The 24,435-nt window shown below is 49.4% G+C and overlaps 1 pseudogene; it reads right to left on the bottom strand.

Annotated features, from left to right (window-relative positions):
* Nucleotides 1-22,137: 22,137 nt before the first annotated feature.
* On the bottom strand, nt 22,138-22,562 carry LOC121433623 (annotated as a pseudogene).
* Nucleotides 22,563-24,435: the final 1,873 nt, after the last annotated feature.

The raw sequence follows: 24,435 nt of genomic DNA, 5'->3' as shown, positions 1-24,435 counted from the left end.
AAACTACTATTCCACAACCCTCTTGCTCTGCCACCCTGAGACTGTACAGGGAGCAGCTGGAAGAGTTAGAGCACATGGCCAGTCTTAAGATCCAGATTCAGAGATGCTGCTTGTCCCCTCCATCGGCCTTCCAGTGGGGGCCGAGGCAGGCTGAGTCATGTGACCATGCTGACATGCCCAACCTGCTGGGCAATGGGATCTCCAGCAGAGCAGCCGGGTGCCCACCTGACTGTATCACGTGGCTGACAGCTGTCAACATCCTCCACCCCATTCCATCTCTTCCTCCACGAGTCACAGAGCAAAGGTCCAGGTGCACACAGACAGTCCGGTAACAGCCTGGCCTTGGTGGGAAACCCGTGCCCCATCATATGGTTTTAACATTTTTAGAATTAAGACCAAACAGAACTTGAGAAAAACAAACCAACTTTCCGTGCCGCAAAGTCGGAAGTGTTGAGGAGATGAAGAAAACAGTCCCTGTACATCTGCTAGGGAATACAGAGTTTTCCTCCCACGTAACAAATTAGAAACCATCTGAGACTCGAGAAATCCGAGCTCAGGTTTCCTGAGTCTGTTTGCATATGGAGCAATGGTAGAAAGTTCAGAAAACATGAGTCAGTTTTGAAGAACTTTTGAGCACGAAGCGGGGAGGCGGCTGGAGGTTTTCAGTGCTTATGTGGAAGACCAATGCAGGGTGTAAGGATTTCAGGAGAATAACGACCCAAATAATGCCTGTGGAGTCATCGGCTATACTCTGGATCCGAGTTAGTGTCTGTCCACAGGTGCCGCTGGGAGACGATGAAACCTGGAAGAGGTGGGGCCTGTGGGGAGGGCGGTCCTTAGGTTGTCGGGTTGAAGCCCGGTCCTTGATAGCTTTAACTCGCTGGCTATGAATTAAGCAGCTTTAGCTTCACGCTCTTGGATGATGTCTTCTGTCCCTAGCAGAAGTTTCAAAGCAAAAGGTTTGCTCAGTCATTGAGTAGAACCCCCAAATCATGAGCTGAAACGAACCTCCTCACTTTGTAAGTTTGTGATTTCAGGTGTTTTGTGCAGCTAGAAATATTCTCTGTTCTGCTGGTCCCCCTGGATTGGTTTCTCTCTGCCTGCCTGTTTCCGAATAACCACTCCAAGGCTTATTATCAGTTACAATTGTTGGGCCAGTGGATTAGGCTATTATTGGCTAGCTCTAACTATGAATTCACCCATTTCTATTAGTTTATATTTACTGTGAGGCTCGTGGTTTGTGGCCTCACATCTTGCATGGCGTCTCTCTGACTCTGCCCTTTCTCTCCCTGTATCTTTGTACTTCCCGCCTGGCTATTTTTTGCCCTGTCCATTGGCTGAAACAGCTTTACTCATCAACCGATAAAACACACATTTGCAGCATACAGAAGGACATCCCACATCCGTTTCGTCATAGTCACAGGGAGCCCACTCACACACAATCTATGGCAAGTCGGTGTTTCAGAAAATACTAATCTCCCTCAACTTCATAAAAATGCTTTGACATGAGACTGTCGTGGCCACCGGAGCTGGGGAACTGGAGGCAGAATGTGAGGAATAACTGACCTAGTGCTACAAACCAGCCGGAGTGGATTTAAGACTCCAAGTCAGACAATTTGGTTGCTGGAGTCCGGCAAGTGTTCTCTGTAGAACATCAATCAGAAAATAGTTTAGGCGTTGCAAGTTGCTTGTTCCCATCAACTCTGTGGCAATGAAGAGCACACCTGTGTCCAATGGAACTTTATTGCTGAGGCTCGAGAGACGAGTGGCTAAGAGTGGATGCTGTTCTTTCAGAGGACCAGGGTTCAGTCCCACTACCTACATGATGACCCACAACCATCTATAACTTCAGTTCCAGACGACCCAAGGTTCTCTTCTGGCCTCCAGGGTCACCCGGTACCCATGTGGTGCACTTACACAATGGAGGCTAAACACTTAGACTCGTACTATAAAAATAAACCTAAGAAACCCTTCATTGTCCAACACCCAAGTTACAAGTTCATATAGGTTTGCGGCATTAAGTGTTATGCCCCACCCTTCCAGCTATTTCAATATGTCTAGGATCATTCTTAATTCTCTGTTTATGCTTACCTCCCACCCTGTGAACTTCAGGTAACTGACCCGGATGCTCTTTGATTGTTTTAGAGACGTCTTCTGACATAATAACATCTGAGCACTGACAGTCCCAGATGCCATCTGGGGGCTCTGCACCTTCCCCTGGGAAGTGGGTCCTGCTCCTGTCATTCCCGCTAAATAACATGACTGTGCACAGCATAACGTGGGACAGGGTCACGCAGTCGTCAGGAACAGGAGGTAGGTTTGGGCTTAGCCAGGCACTCCCAGGGCCGAGGATGTGGGATGATGCTCAACTGATGGGTCTCCTAGAAGTGAACGACAGAGGGCATCCACCACTCTGCCTTGGCAAGAGGGTGTTTATCCTGGTACTCTTGGTACCCAGGCTGAGAGTGACCCCACTGCGGAGGGAGCCCTGGTCAGACAGGAGCTGCTCATGGTGTAGCCTCGCTGGGGCCTTCTGTTATCCTGCTCAGGTGATTCTCCTTCCAGAGCAGTATGTGGCTGCCTGGCCGTCCCGGATGGGGATGGACATAAAGGCCTATGTTATGAACACGAGGCCTGGAATATGCTGGCCTCATGACGGTGCCTTGCTGGGCCCTGGCATCCGTATTTCCTGGGATGGGACAGGTGGGAGATAGGGAGGGGACCTGGTTGCTTCCAGCAGGCTGCATTCTCTGTAACATACGTGAGTATTTTTGGGTCTCGCAGACGCTGCCGTGACTGCATCTGCTCCTGCAGAGAGAAAGCAGCTGCCAGCACTGGGAATATGAACTGGAAGACTATCAGTGCGACTGCTCAGTCACAGCCTCTGGAGCTGCCTCTGAGCTCTCTGACCTCAGCCCCTGTCCCGTACCAGCCTCCCAGGGCTGCAGCACCTGACTACCTGGGGCTGGCGATAGAAAGCCAGAGTGGGTGCTGGCTGGGTCGTCTTTCTCCCAGGGTCCCAAGGATGAGTCCTTCCCTGCTTCTAGGTTCTGCTGGCCTCTGGCAATCCTGGTAGTCACTTATGGATGCCTCACTTACATCCCCGCCTCCCTCTTCATCTTCATCCTGCAGCTCTCTTAAGATGCTCCCTTACCATAGAGCGCCATCTTAACTGCACCAGCAAAGACTCTGTTTGCAAGTGGGGCCTTGTGCAGAGATCCTGGCAGGGTATAAAACTGCAGCAGCCAAAGGGACGTGGTGTAATCCAGTGCTCACCTCTGCATATATGTTGGACATCTTACCCCCCCCCCCCCCCATTTTGACAGAGTCTCACTGTATAGCCTTGGCTGACCTGGAAATCACCATGTAGACCAGGATGGCCATGAACTCACAGAGCTCCTGAACTCCACATGCCTCTACCTCTCAAGAACTGGGATTAAAGGCATGCACCACCATGTCCCATTAGGTTGTTGAGTTTCTTTTAATTTTTTAATTAACAATTTTTTTATTAATATATGGACATAGGTGAGAGGCCATGTTTTGGGAAATGGTTCTTTCCCGCTACCATGTGGGCTTTCTGGAACGAACTACTATGTGTCGATAGGTGTATGAAACCTGCATTCTTCTACAGCCTGCGTAGTTGATAGAGTGCCCCCCTCATCCCCCAGTTTCTCAAACTTGGCATCGTCACATCTTGGTCAGTTGTCTCAATTATTAAACACCAAAACTTTTAAAAAAATCAGAAAAAAATTTTAATTAATCAAAAGTTTTTAAAATAAGTATTAAAAAAACCACAAAACTCCCAAACAGCAAATTCAAAACAAAACTAAAACAACTAACTGAATAACTAGATGGGCTTTACAAATGTCTGAGGCGTGAACCAGTCTTTGGAGTGTGCAATGATAGCTCCTTCCCCTCCTGGGAATACAAGCCAAGGTGGGGCCGCCTTGTAGAAGTGAAGACCCTGCCATGCAGATACTTCAGAGTCCAGTCCATCTTCTCGGAGTCAGAAAACCCTAGTGCCAGGCCCTGGTCATATCTGTTATGACTCTCCTTTATTAAATACATCTCCAGGATTAAGACAGGGGTTTGTGCTCCATTTGGATTGTCCCGCAGTCTCCAGCAGTTTCCAGCGAGCCTTATCAACTGCTGATTGGACAAGACGGTTTGGCAGAGCTATAAATGGAGGTGGAGGAAGGGACTGTGGCGTCGACACCCACAGGCTTCTCTTTGCCAGCAGAAGAATATTCAGGGAGGCATAGCTGCCTCCGGGGAACCTCATGGAGAGTAGAACAGAGGTGGTCAAGGTGGAAAGAGGGGACAGCCCTACTAACTCTACGGCCACCATGTCTGCCTCTCCTGATTTAGGGGAGAGGAAGCTCCTGCCTGACTAATTCCTCTTGATTGCTGTATGACTTGTCCTGCAGGAGAGGCTAGGAATTATCATCTAGAGAAAGACATCCTAGCCCTAGTAGAGGAGGTACTAAAAATAGAGCTTCCCAAATCCCTCCAAGAGCAAATAAATGAATAAATGTAACTGGCCGTAAACAAATGAACTACTTCTGCTGAGTTTTCTTTTCCTTTGACTGTCCCCCAGAGCTACAATGTACACAAACATGTATCTTGATAGACTCTTTCATTAATTAAAAAAAAATCAGTTTCTCGCCCCCAACTGTGTGTGAAGTAATCCATAGGGGACCATTGTAGAGGCTGGGGGTAGCTTCTGATAAAATCACCAAGGGCAAACTTTTCTGTTCTAGAAAAATCCCTAGACTCTGCAGGGAGCACAGCCTGTGATGGTTAGCTTTTCACTGACTTGACACAGTCCAGAATCACCTTGAAAGAGTACTGAGGAAGGATTCTCGAATCAGGCTAGTCTGTGGGATTTTCTGTGGAGGGGGGCGGTGGTCTTCATTTCAGACCACCGCCGCTGACCCTGACTCATTAGAAAGGTAGCCTTTGCCTGTCTGAAGATGCCTACATGAGTCATGCACACACTGAAGCCAGAGGACAGTCTCCTCCCACTCTCTGGCTGCTGGAACAAAGTAGCTAACACACTAGGACCAAGATTTATTTGGGCTTATGGCTTCAGGGGTCATTCACACCTCCATGACAGGGGGTCATAGTAGACAGGAAAGACTTGCAGAGAGCAGAGGAGAAATAGGGGTGGGTGGGGGTTTGGGATGGGGTATGGAAAAATCCAGAGTCCCCAAATATTCTACAGAGTAGGCCCCCAAGGACCTACTTTCTCTGACTGTCTACACCAGTACCTTTGGGGCCACAAATCATGTCAGAACTGTAGCGCTGGGCTGGAGGACTTGGCTCTTATCTTCTGTGGCCTTTGCAGTATGACAGGTCCCTCTTGGATTCTGATCACTATTTTTTTTTTTTTTTGATTCTGTGGGGACTATGGGATCCTCTGGGAAAACTAAGTGCTGTCACAGGGTAAAGGACAGTCAGAAGGAAGAAGTGTATGCCCAGTGACATATTCTTTTCTCTGTCACTGTGTCTGTGGATAGCTCTGTCACCCAGGAGCTCAGTGACGATGTCACCCATCTCAGTGAGATGGGTCAGAGGGTCAACCCACCTGCCACCAAGCCTGATAGTCTGCGTTTGAGCCCTGGCCCCCGCGTGGTAGATGGAGCACAAACTCCTAACCTCCACACACATGCTGTGGTATGGAGCATACGTACGCACCTTGAATAAATAAATAGAACATTCAAAAATTGTTTAAATCACAGTGGGGGTTCATCAGAAGTCCCTTGCATGGCTGAAAGGTTTCTTCTCAGTAGCCTGTCAAGTGGCAGTAACAGGATCTATTAATGCCGAGGCGACCATCAGAGGGTGGTGGTGGGATGAGATGTCCCCTGTAGTCTTGGGCTTTTGAACACTGGGTCCCGGGTCGATAGCATGATTTGGACAGGTGTAGGAGGTGTGGGCTTGCTGGAGGAAACATACCCTGGGGGCAGACTTTGCAGCTTCAGAGATTTGTGCCTTTCCCAGTTTGTTCTGATCTCGCTAGCAGTTCAAGAGGTGGAACCTTGGGTGTTTACTATGGAGGGGGCACAAAGTGTGATGGAGTAGAAACCAGAAAACATTAACTTTCTATCCTCATTCGGGAGCCGTGTGTGCTACAGTGCAACCCCACCCTTCTCCAATCATGCCACTCTCGACCTCCTTTCTAAGTGCTTAGACTTTATCTCCACTCATTCCTGTTTTCACAGCCATGTATAATGTGCATACATCATAGGCTAGGACCTGTATATGGGGGAAACACGGGATTCTTGACTTTCTGAGTTTAGGTCACCTTGCTTAGTTTTTTTTTTTCCTTTATGTGTTCTGGGAACTGAACCCAGATCTTCTGGAAGAGCAGCCAGTGCTCTTAATCAATGAGTCATCTCTCCAGCCGCGTCACCTTGCTTACTTATACTTTCTAGGTCCGTTCATCTTTCCTAGAAGTTTTATGCTTTCATTGTTCTTTACAGAAAATATGTATAGTTGAATGATATCCCATGCGTATATAGACCACATTTTCATTACCTATTTTTCTGTTGATGGACAGCTTGGTTGGTTCCATTTCCTTGCTCTCATGACTAGAGTAGCAATGATCATGGATGTACAAATATCTCCACAGTAGGGGATGGAAATCTCTGGGTACGTGCCCAGGAGTGGAATGGCTGGGTCATATGGGAGTTCTATTTTTAATCTTTTGAGCAATCTCCAAACTGGCTTCCGCGTTGGCTATATTAATGTGCACTCCCACCAAGAGTGAAAAAGGTTTTTTCCCTCTCCAGAGCCTCGCTGTTGTTTGCTGTTAGATGTCTTGATGATAACCACTTTGTCTGGGCTTAGGTTAAGTGGTATCTCAAAATACCTTTAATTTACACTGCCCTGACAACTAAGAAGGCTGATCACGTTTGAAAATACTTCTGGGCTATTTGCACTTCTTCATTTCTTGAATTAGCCCATTTGTTGATTGGCAGTTTTGTTTCCTTGGTGTTCAGGCTAGGGTTGTAAGTTCTGCATGTTAACCCTCTGTCTGAAGCATAGCTGCTCAGGATTCTGCTGTCCTGCGGGCTGCAGGCTCTGTGGGCTGTTTCTCCTGCTGTACAGAAACCTTCAAAGATGAGGCAGCCTTATCTACCGCTTCTTGGCGGTAGTCCCCATGCTGTGTGTGTATGTGTGTGTGTGTGTGTGGGGGGGAGTCCTCTCAGGTTCTTGCTGTGTGTGTGTGTATGTGTGTGTGTGTGTGGGGGGGGATCCTGTCAGGTTCTTGCTGACACTGAAGCTTATCCTTGTTTTCCTCTAGTAGCCTCAGACTTTAAATTGAGGTCCTTGTTCCACTTCAGATTTAGCACCCCCCCTTTCTTTCTCCTTTTTTGAGACCAGGTCTCACTATGTATCTCTGACTGGTCTAGACCTTGCTATGTAGACCAGGCTAGCCCTTGAACCCTGCGATCAAGCTGCTTCCATCTCCCGAGTTCTGTTACTGATGGCACATGCCACACCACAGGTGGCTTCTGAGTTGATTTTTGTAGAAAAGATGAGGATCTGATTTCATTCTTCTGCATGGGGATTTCCACTTTTGCCAGCATGACTTGTATCTTTTCCCACTAAATGTTTTTGTTACCACTGTGAAAAGTTAGATGGCCGTAGCCTTCTAATCTCCACTCTTCCATTCCATTGGTCAACCTGTTTTTAATGTCACTACCAGGCTAGCATTGTCCCTAGAGCACTGCATATAATGTGAAGTCAGGTATTGTGCTACGTCCAGCGGCGAGCTTTCTCTTTAGGCTTGCTTCGACTACTCGGGGGTTTTCTTTAAAACAAGCAGTGGAATGAATAATTTTATTTTGTTCTCCCAAACTGGTAAAACCTACTTCACAGGAGTTCACTTACTTTTTATAAAAGTTAAGCTTTTAAGTAGTAAATATACTGAAGAAAAATTTTAAAATGCAGCCCAGTATCCTTCTGCTTATGAAACTATCTCTTTTTCTTTTTAACTGTGTGTGTGCGCCCGCGCGCGCGCGCGCACACACACACACACACACACACACACTTGTGGGTTTGCATGTGTGCAGTTGCCTTGGTGGCCAGAAGAGGGCATCATAACCCTTGGAGCTGGAGTTACAGGTGGTTGTGAGCTGCCTGCTGTGGGTGCAGGTACTAAAATCTGGTCATCTGCAAGAGGAGCAGGTGTTCCTAACCACTGAGCAATCTCCAGCCGCTACTTTATGAAAGTATTAAAGAAATAAGTCATGTAGTAGAGCATGGCTTTTCTTGAAGTGCACGTCCGCAAACATCTACTACAACACAGTTTGTTCACATACACTGGTTGTTTGTGATGCTCCATGTGTGTTGTGTTAGAGATGTTATGGGATTCCAAAACTGCTGTGGCTACAGGCTCTCAGGTGCGCAGAGAAGCAGAGGAAACACAGATGTAGTTGATTGCCATGCGACAGCACAGTGCAGCTGCCCGGGTGCAGATGCTGTGGCATCCAGAGGAAACCCGGGGCCAGCAGCGCGCTGCAGGCACTCGCGCCTTCGGAGATCAAGGGTAGGCGCTGTGTTTCCACCGGAGGAAACACAGAGCATGGGCCACGTTGGGAGCTTAAGGTCCTGTCTCCACCACGGCAGTCACTGAAAGACTTCCACGATGGGAAGGCGCTGGAACTTTTTTAGTGACAAATGACAAATCAGGTTCAAAGCGATTCAGACTGAAAGGGCAATGCTTTCGGACCCTGGCAAGCTCTTAAAAGCCCGGGGCCTTCAGGACTGGAACACGCATCGGGGAGGAAGTGAAAACTTCCTCAGGCGTCAACTTTGATCTGTGGCTTGTCTGAGATGGGCACAGCTCCTGGGGTGGGGGTGGGGGGTACAGGAAACTGCTGAAGAGAAGAAAACCGGGGTGGCCCACCTTAAGACAGCGTCATTGCTGTTTCCAAGTCCCTCAAACAGTCCCCATTCAAGCTCAGTGTGAGCAGCTCCACACACGGTGAATGGGCTAGCTTCAGCCACCTGGCAGCACTGGGCCAGTCACCACACAAATTCCAATACAGAGGCATGCCTGAATCACGTGACCTCCGTGTGACTCGCACGGAGCGATGGAGGGCGGAGTGGCTTGCGGTGAGGAAGAGGCCCTGCCCCACCTAGAAGAGAACGTTTCTAGAGGAAAGGGCAGCGCTCTCTTTCTTTTTTGAGAACAACAGATACGGGTGTGGGAAGGGCCTGACCCTGATGGTCTGCGTCGATTACTGGGCAGGCAGCCAGGTGGAGATGCTGGGCCCGCCCGATGCTGGGCAAGCCCACAAGCTCCATGAGTAGGCACAGAAACGTTCCTCAACTTTAACTCCGGCACTCTTACCCCACCCTGAGCAAGTATAACAGTCTAAGCCTTTTCAGAATGGCTGAGACCCAAAATAGACGAAGCTCCGAGAAGATAAATAAACCAAATGAACACCGCTTGGCTTCCAAACGACATGCTGGTTCCTAGGCAGCCTGAGCTCGCCTGCTGGGAGAGAAAAGAGCAGAGTGTGTGGAAGAGGGGAGGGGCAGACCCTGCAGCTGTTTCTGTAAGCTCCTCTCCCTGGGGTGGGCCCGGGGGTCTTAGGGGGAAATGGAGACTTCTTCAGCAGTTCCGGAGCAGCCTTTGAATCTGCTTCCAACCCTAGGTGATGCTAATGGTCCTGGTGCCCAAAGGAATGAGGGTTAGAGACTAGAATCATCCAGGCTGAAGGAGAGATGATATAAAAAGTTGTGAGCCAGGAGCATGGAAGCCACCAAGATGGGCAACCCTCATGGTTCCCAGCAAGACAGGCAGAGAGGGGCTGGTGAGCCAACTTGGTAGGGAGACCCACTTGGGCCTTGGCCAGTCTGAACTCTCCGAGTTCACCCCCTGGACACACAGAGAGCTTGTCTTAGCATTCAAAGGAAATGAGGGCAGATCTTCTCTCAATTGGTTCTGGGATCCGTGCCCAATGATCTCAGCGGGGGGGTCCTCTTTGGGGAGTCTGAGAAGGTGAAGGGGTACAGGTTTCCTTCTGGGCCCACATGCCAGCTTGATCTGGCAATGAAGGACAGTGGTCCCTACTTCCTCTTCCCTAAGCCACACAAGGCTCTCCTGATACGCAGGTTTTACTTCCTGGGTACTGTAGCTGGTCCCTAGATGACCAGGACTCCACAGACATTGTCACACAGCTTTTGCTCTGGACTCGCTAGAGCTCTTTGGACTTTATGATCTCCATGGAAAGAATGCAGCTGAGATCCCCAGACTGCAGCATAGCAAGTGGACAGGGTTTATTACAAGCAAAACGGTGTCATAGACTACGGCAGACCACTGGCTAGGAACCGAGATGGAGATGGTAGACAGCGGGGATGCGACAGTTAGGGACCCACCACTGTCCTCACTCAAGGTGACAACCTCCAGGAAGGGACAGAGATGCCACATCATTGCCACGTTTGGTCACCCACCTCTACCTGCTGATGTGATTCTAAACAATTTCCGGTCATTTCCAAAAACTGGGGTCCAGACTAGGGAAGTAAAGGCTCACTGTTGTGCCTTGAAAAGGAGGCTGCCCTCAGGGCCACCAGCTTCTGGCTAACCCATAGCATTCCAGTCCCAGAGGCTCTGAAACAGAAAGAGGCGTGGCTTTTGGCCCAGGCCTTTTCCTCTGATTTTTGTCATCTCACGATATGCCTGCACTGAGAGCCAAAGGATGCCCATATTTCTCCCCATGATGGGCGGAATGTGGTTGGTGCTGAGAGCAAGCGGTCCCCATCTTCCCAGAGACTACCCTGTTCTTTTCTCCATACCTCTCCTGACACCAGCTCCCAAGGGTTGTTGAACACAGAGCCTTGCATATGGCTGGCCAGTGATCACTTAGCTACTCCCAGGTCTCTGCGCTTCTTCAGCCACTGTTCCTGCTGCCCTTTGTTTTCTCTTTCTCTCTCTGTCTCTCTCTCTGTCTCTCTCTCTGTCTCTCTCTCTCTGTCTCTCTCTCTCTCTCTCTGTCTCTCTGTCTCTCTCTCTCTCTCTCTCATGTTAAGATTAAACCCAGGAACTTTGTGCAAACTAAGCCAGCGTTCCCCTCCCCCATCTAGGTATTTTTTAACCTAAGAGGTAAGAAGAGAGCATCATTTGGTTGTATTTTGTAATTTGGGTTTTTTTTAATCCCTGTGTCTGCTCTTTCCTCTCCCTGTTGTTTTGGACTTTGTGCCTGGTTTACATGAGCCAGGGTGAGGGACCTTTGTACATGGCCTGAGGTCATCAATTTTCAGAGAAATAGGAGTCTTTTGGGAGGATGAGCGAGCAGCAGCAAGACTGCTTTTGCGTGGGTGGCCATTTGAATTAAGTCGGGGCAGAGACTTTGGTATGGAGCAAGTCGCTCAAGCTTGCCCGTGTGTCCATCCCACGGCTGGACAAACCAGTCTCTGAAGAGAGCGGGCAGAAGGAAGCCTGGAGCTGAGATCCCTATCTTCCCTCCCTCCTGTTGCCACTGGTAGGAGGGAGGAGGGACCTGGAGACAAGCAGGGTGTAGGGGGGCGGGGAGGAGGAAGGGGAAGGGAGGGGCGGGGAGGAGGAAGGGGAAGGGAGAGGAGGGAAGGGAAGGGAGAGGAGTAGGGGAAGAGGGAAGACGGGAGGAAGTTGGCATTGCTGTTGAGGGGTCTGCCTCTTGGTGCATCCTGCCCACGTCCAGAGGCCTTCACTTCTCCATCCTTTCTCCAGAATGTTTCTCCTTTCTTGTTTTTTTTTGTTGTTGTTTGTTTGTTTGTTTGTTTTTTGTTTTTCGAGACAGGGTTTCTCTGTGGTTTTGGAGCCTGTCCTGGAACTAGCTCTTGTAGACCATGCTAGTCTCGAACTCACAGAGATCTGCCTGCCTCTGCCTCCCAAGTGCTGGGATTAAAGGCGTGCGCCACCACCGCCCGGCTGTTTCTCCTTTCTTTATCCAAGCACAGGGGCATGTGTATTAGCCCATTTGGACTACCATAACCAGCCCACATGCTGGGCACCTCAAGCCACAGAAACACATCTCTTATAGATCCAGAAGGTGATGGTTTGAGATGACCAGGTGTCAGCAGATGTAGGCTCCTGCGCCATCTCTCCTTGACTTGAAGATGTCCGACTTCATACAGTGTCCTCATCTGGGTTGTCCTCTTAGGACGGCTACCATATAAGCTTAGGGCCCACCCTAGCCCATACCCTAACCCCCCATTTTAGCATAACTACCTCCCTGAAGACTTGATCCAATCACATTCTGAGGTCCCAGGACATGAGGCCTCAGCATACAAGCATGGAGGGAACCTGGTCCATCTATAGCGGTGTAGTGTACACCCCTGTTTTTCACCCCGCCAGCTGTGGAAAACATGTGCGGAAGGGCTGCCTGATACAGTGTCGGCCATCTAGTTAAATAACTCCTTTGTGCATCTCAGACATTTTGCTGTTGATCTGCGACTTGCATTTAGCCAGCGTTCTGTGTTTTGGGCTGCTGCATGGCACCTCACCTTCCCATGAGCGTCTTCGTTCGTTTTCACAGGTATGGGACAGACACAAGGAGAAAGGAAAGAACTGGAAACCAGAGGAGTGTCTGGGGTCTGGGAAGCCCTCAAGGGCCCTCACAGCCATCAAGACACCCACAGGCAGAGTGGTCTGGAGGTCAGAGCACTCATTAAAGGAGTCCTAAGAGGCACCTTCTGTTTCCTCCTGGGTCTCAAGTCTCTGTCAGATGGGAAACATTACATAATACCAAAAGGGATTTCTCTGAGCTTCCCTGAATAATCCGGCTTCCAGTTGCACAAACACATTACATCAGCCACGACTGTAACCCAGCACTCAGGATGCAGAGGTGGAGGAGGACCAGAGACCTGAGGCCAGCCTGATGTGCACAGCAAATCCCAGCCCAGCCAGGACTACTTAGGGGGGGTTCCAAAACCAGAAAAAAATATCCTCCAGGAGAACAAAATGATCTCTTCAAATAACCAAAGAACCACCATCCTCCTAAACATCCCACCATCCACGTCAGGAGGATGAAAAGCTAGCGCCCAATCCCATAACTGCGGCTCTGTAAACCATTGAACAACCCAGGAAATGTTTAAGAGAGATTTGGAGACCCAGTAGGGGGCCAAGCATATCTGAACTGATTTGTGTCTCTTTACACTTTCTTTATTCTCTGCTCTGGACGGTTCTACCTTAAGGCAGTGGAGTAATCAGCAAGAAAGGGGGCATGCCCTCAATGGTGTGCCTCAAAGCTCACCTGCACCCTTCCAATACCTGCCTCTACCTCAGCTCCCCAGCTGGCCTCAGGCAAGCTCCTTCCTACACTGAGCTCCTTCTGTGAACTCCCCATCACAGCAGAGCCCAGCAACAGGCCATTCGCCCATGTACTGAGATCTCTGACACCATGAGGCACAACAAACCTTCCTATTTTTAAGATGGGTGTCTCACATATTTTGCTATAGTGAAGGGAAGCCCTATTCTCATTTCAATGCTCTTATTTCTTGTCTCGACTCACGACTAACTGACCCTAAGTCATTATACTAGGAACCAGCAGAGAGGAGATGGTTCTGTTCCTTCACTTTTCCTTCAGCATAACCCTTGCACAAATAATCATCATAGATTCACCGAATACACAAGTAACATCCTAAGAAATAGAACACTACCTCCCCTGCCCCGCCAATCTCATAATCCCTGGACTCCAGATCCCAAAGGACCCTTTGTCACTACTCAACCCCAGAGGTCAAGAGGTCACCACTGCTCTGTGTACCCTGGCACCCCGTGCCTTCCAGGGGATGAAGGGTGTGATCTCTTCAGTGCCTGGGTGTCTCAGTGTGGTGTTCCTGAGCTGCTGCAGCACCAGCATGAGGAGCTGGGGTTGGCTCTGCTTTCCTGTGGGGTAGAACCCTCTGTCCTGACACTGCACAGCCTGCTCACCCACCTCCCACAGTGATCACAGGGCTCACTCAGGGTTTCCAGCAGCTGCCAGCAATGCTGTGCTCTGACTGCATCGTCCAGTGAGTATGTGCACACACACATAATACACACACTCTCTCTCTCACACACACACTTCTCACTGGCAGTCCTGGGTGGATGTGAGGCACTGTGTAGTGTGGGTGTGCATTTTGGAAAACTCGCAGAGTTTCAAGGTAATTATATCTATCAAAGATTTCCACAGCCCTTATTGTCACACATATAAAACCCACTTAAGGCCACATAAATACGTTAAAATGCAGCTTTTTGTTCTGTTTTTTAGGTGTTTTTTGTTGTTGTTATTTTGTTGGTGGTGATGTTTTGAAATGATGCAATCTAGGCTGGCCTTGAACTCGTGATTTCCCCTGCCTTAATTTCTGAATGCTAATATTTGTGCCTCCACAGAGTTTGTGGGTTGAGTTGTGTCCCCTCCTGTTGCGGGAGGTCCTCCCACTCCTCCAGCCTATAGCTGCTGAGATACCAGCCCATTGGGGCGTGGTCTCTCTCCCTTTAAAAAAGCGGCCACTTCCCTCTCCTCTCTCTCTTCACTTCCTGCTCCACCGGCGACTAGACTCCCTTCCTGGTTGCGTAGAGGGCTGTTGCCTGGGACAGTGATCTGTAAGTTTTTCCCCCTTTAAATAAATACCACCCTATTAATCATAATTACAAACTGGTGTGGAATTGTTTGTGACTTACGCCTTCACCCTCCAAGCTTATGCGTTGACACTCCAGGCTCAGAGACCTCAGAGCTACCTTATTTGGAAATAGGTATGCCTTTCTGCTACAAGCAAAGGAATGCCAAGCATCGTCTCCAAGTCACCTGCAGCCAACAGAAAGGCCTGGAGCAGACCCCTGGGCTGCAGGACTCTAAGGTCAGGCATGCCACTCAGCGAGGGCAGCCCCATGAGCAGGGCTCAGGGTGGCGATTCCTGCAGAAAGATGTCTGCTGACTAGACACCCAACGGGCCTGGAGAGTCCGGTTAGATATTGTGTTTGCAGGAGGTTTTTCTTTTGAATCTCCTTCCAGAAGCCATCTCCTGTACCATTTGTCATCTTTCTGAACACTTCCAGAGAAGGTTAACAAATGACTCGGAGGACGGTGGAAAGCTGGTTGGTGGTGGTCAGCCCACTGTCACTACTCACCTGCCTTGGACAAGAGAGGGCCTAGGCTGATCACAGGCACCCACTTTGGCAGACTGGACCTCACGACACTCACACACCACACACACACACACACACACACACACACACACACACGGGCACATACATACCCTTCAATAAAAACAAATAAACCTTTAAACATTATAAGCACCAGCCGGGCGATGATGGCGCATGCCTTTAATCCCAGCACTCGGGAGGCAGAGGCAGGCGGATCTCTGTGAGTTCGAGACCAGCCTGGTCTACAGAGCTAGTTCCAGGACAGGCTCCAAAGCCACAGAGAAACCCTGTCTCGAAAAACCAAAAAAAAAAAAAAAAAAAAACATTATAAGCACCCACTCTTACTTCGCAAGCCAAAGTCACCTGATACGGCTGTGAGGAATGAAGTCAGGCCAGGTTGGAGGGGCCACAGCACAAAGGAGACTGACAATTTTATTGAGAACAATCAGATTTTTAATACTTTTATCAGAAACAGAACATAATGGCCATCTCCAGGATCAAACAGTTGTAGCCCCAGGAAACAATGCTGCATGCAGCTATCCAGGGCCAGCATTTTAATGCCGGAGACCTATTGTCCTGTCAAACCTTCAAGCTTCCCTGACTAAAGCTTATCAAGGCTGTCAAGTGAACTCTGTGATTTCCCACCACCCTCCCCCCGAAAATCCGTAGTTGTCTAACATTAAGTACTTTTGTAGTCTTCCATGGGGTTTCATTTCCTTCATCAGTTACTTCATCCCAAACTGCTCACTGCTATAAAGACCAAGATGCTGGGCAGGGTTTTGTCAAAGGGACACAGCCAGAATCACCTGAGAAGAAGGAACATCCATCGGTTGAGAAATTGCCTCCATTAAATTAGCCTATGGTCTTAAAAGCGATTGATGCAGGGAGGACCCACCCCACTGTGGGCAGGGGTGAGGTGTGTAAGAAAGGCTGAGCAAGCTGGAAGGAACAGGCCGGTAAGCAATGTTCTTCTGTGGCCTTTGTTTAGGTTCCTGCCCCCCTCATGATAGACTGTGGCCTGTAAGGCAGATAAACCCTTCCTCCCCATGCGGTTTTGGCCGTAGTGTCTACCTTGGCAGGAGAAGGCAAACTAAAGCAACCGTATTCCATTCCTTTGGGTGCCTGATGACTGACAGCCGGCTAGGTGCCCACCATAGCCGTAGGATTATGGAGTGAGCGAAAGAAGAAAAGCCCCACACATGTCACACTTGCTGAGTGTCAGCACTTTCCCCTGGGCTGCCCCTGACTTCCTGTCTCTACAGCAGGACCTGGACAGTCTTTGTGGTCATTTCAAATCGGTTGAGTGACATTTATTCTAATGGACATCTTAAGAGACTTGATGTGCTTAGCAAAAGCCATCTGTCTGATGAAATCAGCCTAGTGGCATCAGAACAAGCCGGACTATATCGTCGACTCTGAGATTATGGCGCTGGGCAGGGGGAATCTGGGTCAGCAGGACACAGGTTAGCAGAGCTTGTGGAGGCCATCGGGGAGCAGAGCCCTGGGCTCAGCAGACCTCTCTGCAGTCAGGAGGTATTGAAGGACACAGTCCCAGTTACAGGAAGGAAGGGAGGAAAGGAACAAGAGGCAGAGAAGAGGACAGGAGTGAGGGGGAAGGGAGAGGGACGATGGAGGGATGGAGGAGGAGGGAAAGGAGGGCAGGAAGAGAAGGGAGGAAAGGTGAGATAGAAGAGGGAAGTGAGGAAGGAAGAAAGGGAGGAAAGAGAAGAGAAAGGAGGAAGAGAGAAGGAAAAGAGAAAGAAGAGGAATGGGAAGAGAAGAGGAAGAGGAAGGGAAGGGGGAAGATATGAGAAAGGGAGAAGAGAGAAGGAAGGGAAAGAGAAGAGGAAGGGAGGAAAGACAAGGTTTACTTGCCAGTGTCTAAAAGAGACAGAATGAGTTGTCTGGGCAACAGTATGAGGCTGTGTGCTCCGTGTCTATCGTATGCTGGGAGCAGAACTAGGCAGCAGGTGTGTATTTTGCTAAAAGATACTCTGCTCATTTAAACCTTTTCTTCCAAAGTGAAAACCCACACAGCCTCCCATGGAAACATCTCAGAGTAAGGAGAGCTGTTGCGGCAGAGAACAAAAGCATGTGTGGAGGGCTATGGGCAAGCAGTGCTAACACCCACTGGGTCCACGTGAGACACGGGCTAGCAGCTAGGCTCTGTGGAATGGATCTGAATCTGGGTCCTCCACAGCCTGTCAGATCTGGACCTGCAGACTAGCTTCCTAGAGATGTAAACCTTTCCTGGGGCTGTTGTGACAAAAGACCGAGACCAAGAGTGGCTTGAGGTGACAGAAACAAATTCTTTCCATTTTGGAGGCCAGGAGTTCAAAGCTCAGGCTTTTGCAGGGGCTTGCTCTCCGAAGGTTCCAGAAAAGAAAAGGGTAACCAACTTGTTTAGTTTGCCCAAGATTAGTTTCTGTAGTGAAGCCCTCATACGGAGGACAGGTGGCCTCCCTCCTCAGCAGACAGATGGACAAGAGCCATGCCTGCCTAATCGGCTTTGGCTCCTGTCTCCTTGTTCAGATTTAGCGCCTCGTTGAGGATATACAGCCAACAGGTGTTTGCTCAGTGAATGTCCCTCATCAGAGAGTGAACAATTGCTGCTGATATTACCGGTGTTACCAATACATGGGACAGATTGGACTCGTAGCTTGGTCCAAGGCATGATAGAAGTTTCGCGCTAGTATGCTGAGCCAAATCATTAAGCAGAGTGCCTGGAGCATGTCCTGCTTGCCTCAGAGAGTCTGCACAAGTGTATGGGTCTGTCACGTACTCATGGTTTCATTGCCGGGCCGGCAGTTACAGGAGCCATGGCCAACAGCAGGATGGATTCACCGGGCTAACCCTCATGGAAGCCTTGGTTGCCACCTGGGTTTCCCTGGGCAGAGATCCTCTGCATATGCCTCTGGAATTATCTGACAGAAAGCAAGCTCTCTGCAATGAGAGACCCAAAGGAGCCTGTCTCGGGCTCCTGCAGATGCACCATGCCCCTGATGTGAATGGAAGCTTCCCGGGAAAGTTGCTACATTGGCACTGCAGGGCTTCCAGGCGGATCGATTACTGAGAACTCTGGGATCGTAGAGTTGGAATATTGCAAGGCCAGAGCCAAGTTATCTTGGTCTTTAGCCTTTAGTCTCTTGGCGGCCACTTCTGTGTCTGAGCCGCCGTTCCTGTGACTATCAGTGAAGCCTAGGACGCCTGAGAGGCTTGCAGCAGGGACGCTGCTCTCTCTGCTGTAACTTGCCCACCTGGCGCTGCCACTGATGTACCAGGTAAATCTGCTCAGGTGTGGCTTTCTTTGGTCCACGTTCCTGCGGTCGCTCATACTCAGCTTCGTAATAAGACATTTCTTCTTTCCTTTGGAACAAAGACTGCTTCGCATCAGTAGTCACGGCACATCTTTTTCTCGGAATAAGTCTTAGCCGGGCGGGTAACCCCCAAATCTGTCTGCTCAGTCCTCCCAGAGACTCACCAAGCCCAGGACTCCAATACACAGTCGGTAGAGGTGCATGGAGCTGCTTGCTGCTCCTGGCCACCCCCCCCTCCCCCGGAGGCCCAGCCCTCTCTGTTCTAATACACCTTATCACTGATTGCCGGGCTAGCCCTCCGGAGAATGTGGCAGAAAGCACGGCGCCAATGGCGATGGAGAGGGAGGAGAGCGGATCTCAGGGCTGCCTGCTCTCAGGAATCTCCGGGATGAGTACAATCAGACTGCTCTGTGAGGAGTCAAGACCCCAGGGTCCCCCAGAGTCCCTGCAGCCCCGCAGGCTCTCACAGGTGACCAGAGTTTGTTCCACAGTCCAAAGGCACATAATAAACACCTCTTTTGCACTAGCTTTAGTATTTTTGTATGTATAACTGGATGAGTATAATTATGGGCAGAAATGTCAATAAAATGGTCACGAAGTAGGTCTGAAGAAATCCCAACTTGCTGGAAATTTTAAAAAGTAATCTGTTTTCCAGGACAGCCTGGTCTACAGAGCGAGTTCCAGGACACAGAGAAGCCCTGTCTCAAAAACCATTTTTTTTTTTTTTTTAAAAAAGAAAAACTGAGCAGTGGTGGTGCAGGGACCAGAGCTGAGGGCCTCGAAGAAGACCTGCAGGCCTGTGGTCTGGTGAATTAGTGACGGTACCGGGAGCAGTCATGGGGAAAGAACAGCTTTTAAACAAATATGAGAGTTTCTGTTCCACTGAACTGGATCAAAATCTAAATGCAAAATTCATTGTTTTTGATCCTGGCCATTCTTACAGGTGTAAGATGGAATCTCAGAGTTGTTTTGATTTGCATTTCTCTGATGACGCCCTTTGCCCATTTCTATACATTGAGTTCTGATTATTGCTGAGTTGAGCAAGTCCAGCATATGTATATTTTTCCAGGCATCAGATTCTTCCCTGATAAATGATTTACAAATATTCCCTCCCATTCTGTGGGTTGCTGAAGATTAAGTTTTAATTGCAGTTTTATCAAGGCTTCCTGTCTTGTGTTTGGGATTTTGGTGCCTTATCTTAGAAGCCAAATGTAACATCATGACAACCGAGCCAGGGAAGACAGCGAGCAGTTTTCAGAACCTTGGAATTACTTTGATGAAAACCCCTACTTATGATAAACTCCTATTGCACAGCAAATCTGTGTGAGCCATCTGCCTTTATTAAAGACCGTGATTTGATGGCTGTCCCATAAAAGACGTTTGCGACAGCCATTGCTCCAGCAGAAAGGAGATTATATTATAATCACTCTGGGTTCCTGAATGGTCAAGCCTCATTGTGCCCATCATTGCACTTACTGGGTTCTTAATAAGGGGGTGAATGAATAACTGGATAAACGCACAGGCAGTTATGAGGACCTAATTAAAATCTTTCCAATTTAAACCTCTCAGCTGGAGGCAGCTGGGATTACAAACGCCACCCCTTCACGGCTGTGCTGGCTCAGTCCCTGGTTTTGTAGATTGGAAGGGAAGGCATTGGGGAACACAGCAACAGCTGGCAGGTCTGCCATCCTTTGCCTTACAGGGTTGGGTTGGCACCTGCCCCCAAGAACCCCTCCCCAACGAGCCTCTGTATATGATTGGCAGTTGTCACACCTGGTGGAGACCGTGAGGATCTTGGAATTGGCCTCTGACATTACAGACAACTAAGACAACCGAGTAGCCTTTGTCTTTGGCAACCACAGACCCTGTGGCAGCTTGTCCTGGGAGGGCCACCATTGTTGGCATTGTTGGCCTTTCTGGTCATTGGCCCTATTTGTGGCATCCCTGGACTTAGCAGGCACCTTCTGCTCTAGCCTAATTTACGGTGCTGGTCAAGGCCTCTGTCAGGGGCATGCGGAGTCTTCCGCTTTGCTATGTTCTTCACCTCGTTCTATTTCCATGACAACCTTGACAGCAAGGTCTTAATCTCCCTCTTTCATACATTGGAACCCCCAAATTTAGAGTGGGTGAGTAACTTTTCTGAAGTTTCACAGCGGGTGGGACGGATTGGCCTCCCAGCTCTCCCGTGGCACCAGCTTGCTGCCTTGCATGGCTGCACCCGACTCGCAAGTTCTTAATGGTCAGTGAAGGTTGGGTACTATGGAGGTCGGTTCCCTCCCTCTTGTCTCCTCCTTCTCTGTCTTCTCCTTCCATCTTTCTTCCATTTGTCCTGTGGGATTAACTTTATAACCTTGCGCCAGGCGGTGGTGGCGCACGCCTTTAATCCCAGCACTTGGGAGGCAGAGGCAGGCAGATCTCTGTGAGTTCGAGACCAGCCTGGTCTACAAGAGCTAGTTCCAGGGGGCTGGAGAGATGGCTCAGCGGTTAAGAGCACTGTCTGCTCTTCCAAAGGTCCTGAGTTCAATTCCCGGCAACCACATGGTGGCTCACAACCATCTGTAATGAGGTCTGGTGTCCTCTTCTGGCCTGCAGGCAGACATACAGACAGAATATTATTATACATAATAAATAAATAAATATTTTTTAAAAAAAGAGCTAGTTCCAGGACAGGCTCCAAAACCACAGAGAAACCCTGTCTCGAAAAACAAAAAAACAAAAACAAACAAACAAAAAAAACCTTATAAGCTTGCCTTTGCTGCATGAATTTAGGGCGCTGCCCTGGACTGTTAGAGAACTCGTCACTTAGGAGCTATTGAAAGAGACAGTAATGGATGTGAAGCTATGATGATTCCACTAATCCCGTGTTCATGAGAAACCCACCCAGGGCCATCTGTCTAATGCTCTCATCAGAAAAGAAAATAACAGCTATGATTAAGCCATCCTGAGGACAGTTACAGGTTCGCCTTTCTTGTAGGCGATGTGCAGAGATCGTCCCGAGGTCAGAAATTTGGATATGCACAGGAGTGAGCCCTCCCTCAACCTGAAACACATTTTAATTAGCGTCGTTCCCACCCAAAGCCTCCCAAAGGCTGCACTGTAGCCAAGTGAATGAATCTGTAGGATGTGGGTAGGAAGGCTGAGAACACATCAGAGCTTCGCATGTCCAAACCTGCACCTCCTTATGTCACCATCTCACGTGGCATCCATGAGCAAGCAGTGGCGGAGACTAGATCCTGCTGTGGGTGACTTGTGCCCACCACTCCCTGCTGAAGTAAGTCCTCACTCAGTCAGGGGGCAAAAGTTTGATCTGTAGGCAAATGGCATGAGATTGTGCTAGAGTGGGGTGGACCTGATGCAGTATGCCTGCTGCCCTTCTAGAAAGGGGATGTTTGCATGCGTGCGTGTGTGCATGCCACACACACACACACACACACACACACACACACACGGATGCAGGGTAAAGGGAGAGGCAGAGGTTGGAGTGGACAAACCAATGCGAACAAGTGAAAAAGTAACACTGTTCTGATCTCAACGTGTGATGGGTGACAGTAAGATTAATCCAGTTTTAGGTTTTAAAAAAGTGTGTATTTGGATAAAGGATTCGTTAGTGCTGAGAGTGGCAGAGTGATGCCCCCTCACGAGCTTGAGAAAATTTCTAGGTAGTGCACTGTGCATCTTATAGTGATGTAATCAGTCAGCTTAAGCCATGGTGCCACAGATTTGTTTTGACAACCAAATCATTTTTATTAGGGGACTGGGCCTCAAGAGGGTGGGCCTGGGGCCTCCCTGCACAACTTGCTCATTGGCACAGCCTCCAGAATCCTGTGGCTTCATCACATCTGGAAGCTCCAGAGGGTTGGAGAAGGGCTCATAGTGCAGGGCTCCGAAGGTGTCATCTGCTCAGAACCCAGTCCACTGTGGCTGGGGACTGTGACTGGCTGGCTGGTCACATTCCCCAGAGTTTTTCCATCATCAAGGAGCGGGCCATCCTTGGACGGCCACCACTCATGAGCAACCACTTGAGGACAGCCTTGACGACTTGCTTCAGCTCAACACGATGCTGGAATCCTCGGTGTCTGTGAAGATGGCGGTCTTATATGCCGGATCATGAGAAATGCATCCATCCTGGTGACTACTTCTGGCTCCAAGTATCTGGTGGTACAGGTGTGCAATCTCAGCGCTCAAGAGGCTGAGGCAGGAACATCATGAGCCAAGAACAATTGGGATTACATGATGAGACCCCTTATCAAAGAAATAAATGAAAATGATAAATGAAGATAAACATTTCTAGAAGGAAGTTGTCTTCTGGTTAGGCAAGTACAGGAGATCCCCCAGGGGAGGAAGCCCCAGGTAGCACCCCCCAGAAGATGCTGTGAAGGACCTCATTGCTCTTCGTCTTTATGTGACTTAATTTTCACTACCCCTTCACTTCTTGTTGCCAGAAAGAGAGGTGCTGTTTGGCTTTATGTTGCCCCGATACAGGGAGAGGAAAGCTGGTAGATTTCTTGTCTGGACCTGGGATGCAACAGTTACTGCTTGTATGCCATTGGATGGCATCCCCCAATTTCCTGGCATCTCGTAACTGAGAAGGTCCTCATTTGGGATAGGGTCTTTGGTTAAAATGATATTTTACTGGAATAGGGTGGCCTCTAACACAATATGAGTAGTGACCTTAAGACATGTCTTGAAGATATTCAGGTGAAGACACCAACGAATAAAGAGGAAGGGCCTATATAGCAAAGGCAGGGATGGCGATGACCTGGCTGGTGTGTCCACAGGGAGCACAGAGGTGTGACACTGAGGTCAACCTTGTGGGAGGAGGCCAGGGATGGGGTCTTCCCGTTGTCATTCTGCAGGGTTCAGTGTCATTGATATTTGGAGCTCTAGTGTCCACTGGCCAGAGAACATAAGTTGGCTGTTCCCAAGACACCAGCTTGTGATATTTTGTTCTGGCATCCACAGAATATGAGTACACCAAGTCAAGGCCAGGAACCTTTGCTTGCTACTCCAGCTCAGATTGTCTAGACAAGGGTGTTGCCGAGGAGCTGCGGGGACTCATGGCAACGCCAAGCTAAAAGAAGCAAACCCCTGCCCCAGATCAAGCAGGGCAGGGAAAGTGCCCAGCATTTGGAGAACGAGTCTGTTCTGGTTGGGTTTTTTTTAGTAGCTTGTTTGTTTTAAAACAGGGTCTCCTAACTCACTACACAGGGACCAAGAACAGAAACCATGACTGAAGGGGTCCAGGCCAACTCGGCATCCTCTTCCTGGGTCAGTGGAGGAAAGGGCAACAGATTCAGTACATGGTTAGTTCCGGTGCCCAGATGCAGAGCACAGTCCCCATGGCAGCCACTCCCCAGTGCCCCTGCTTGGACACCAGCCTCCCCTGCAGCTCACCGCCTGTATGGTTTGCACACGCGCAGTCTTCCACCCTGGTCGGAGGATCTCGATGTGCCGAGGAGAGGCGTCCTCTCTGGCTGCTTAGTGTCCCCTCAGAACTAGAGCGGAGGGAGATTAGGGGTTGCTAATTTGGGACCAGGACTGATGCGCTATAAAAAGCAAGGAGGCTTTGGGATCTGCAAGCCGTTTTAGAAACGCATCCCACACAGAAAGGATGAAGTCAGTGGGATTTGTCTCTCTCTGCACCTTTCCTCCCGAAGATCCTCCCAGCACCTTCCCTGAACCCTTCACGCCTTCACCGATAACCCTGCTACAGAAGTTCTGGATGGAGGGGTCAGAGGCGACACACTCAGGCTTCTCAGTCCAAGGCCAGCACAATCTGGGGACCCAGAAACAAGGGAGGAAGTTTGAAGGGGCTTGAAGGAGGCAGCAAGGAAGTGACAAGTGGAAGGAGGGCTGGCCCTACTGTGATGTCCCCACCGGAAACATTGGCATGTCAAAAAAAATCTTTAAGTTTTGTAGAAGAGTTGTAGTGAGTGGGGCTCTCTTGTGGGACCCTGAGAAAATCACCCTGAATTCTTGACAGTGGCATTTTACCAA

Source organism: Microtus oregoni, unplaced genomic scaffold (genome assembly GCF_018167655.1).
Source record: "Microtus oregoni isolate MIOR12 unplaced genomic scaffold, Mior012 000040F_ref0000088, whole genome shotgun sequence".
NCBI lineage: Eukaryota > Metazoa > Chordata > Mammalia > Rodentia > Cricetidae > Microtus > Microtus oregoni.
Note: the sequence above shows the minus strand (reverse complement) of the source record. Positions and strands in the feature narration are given on the sequence as shown.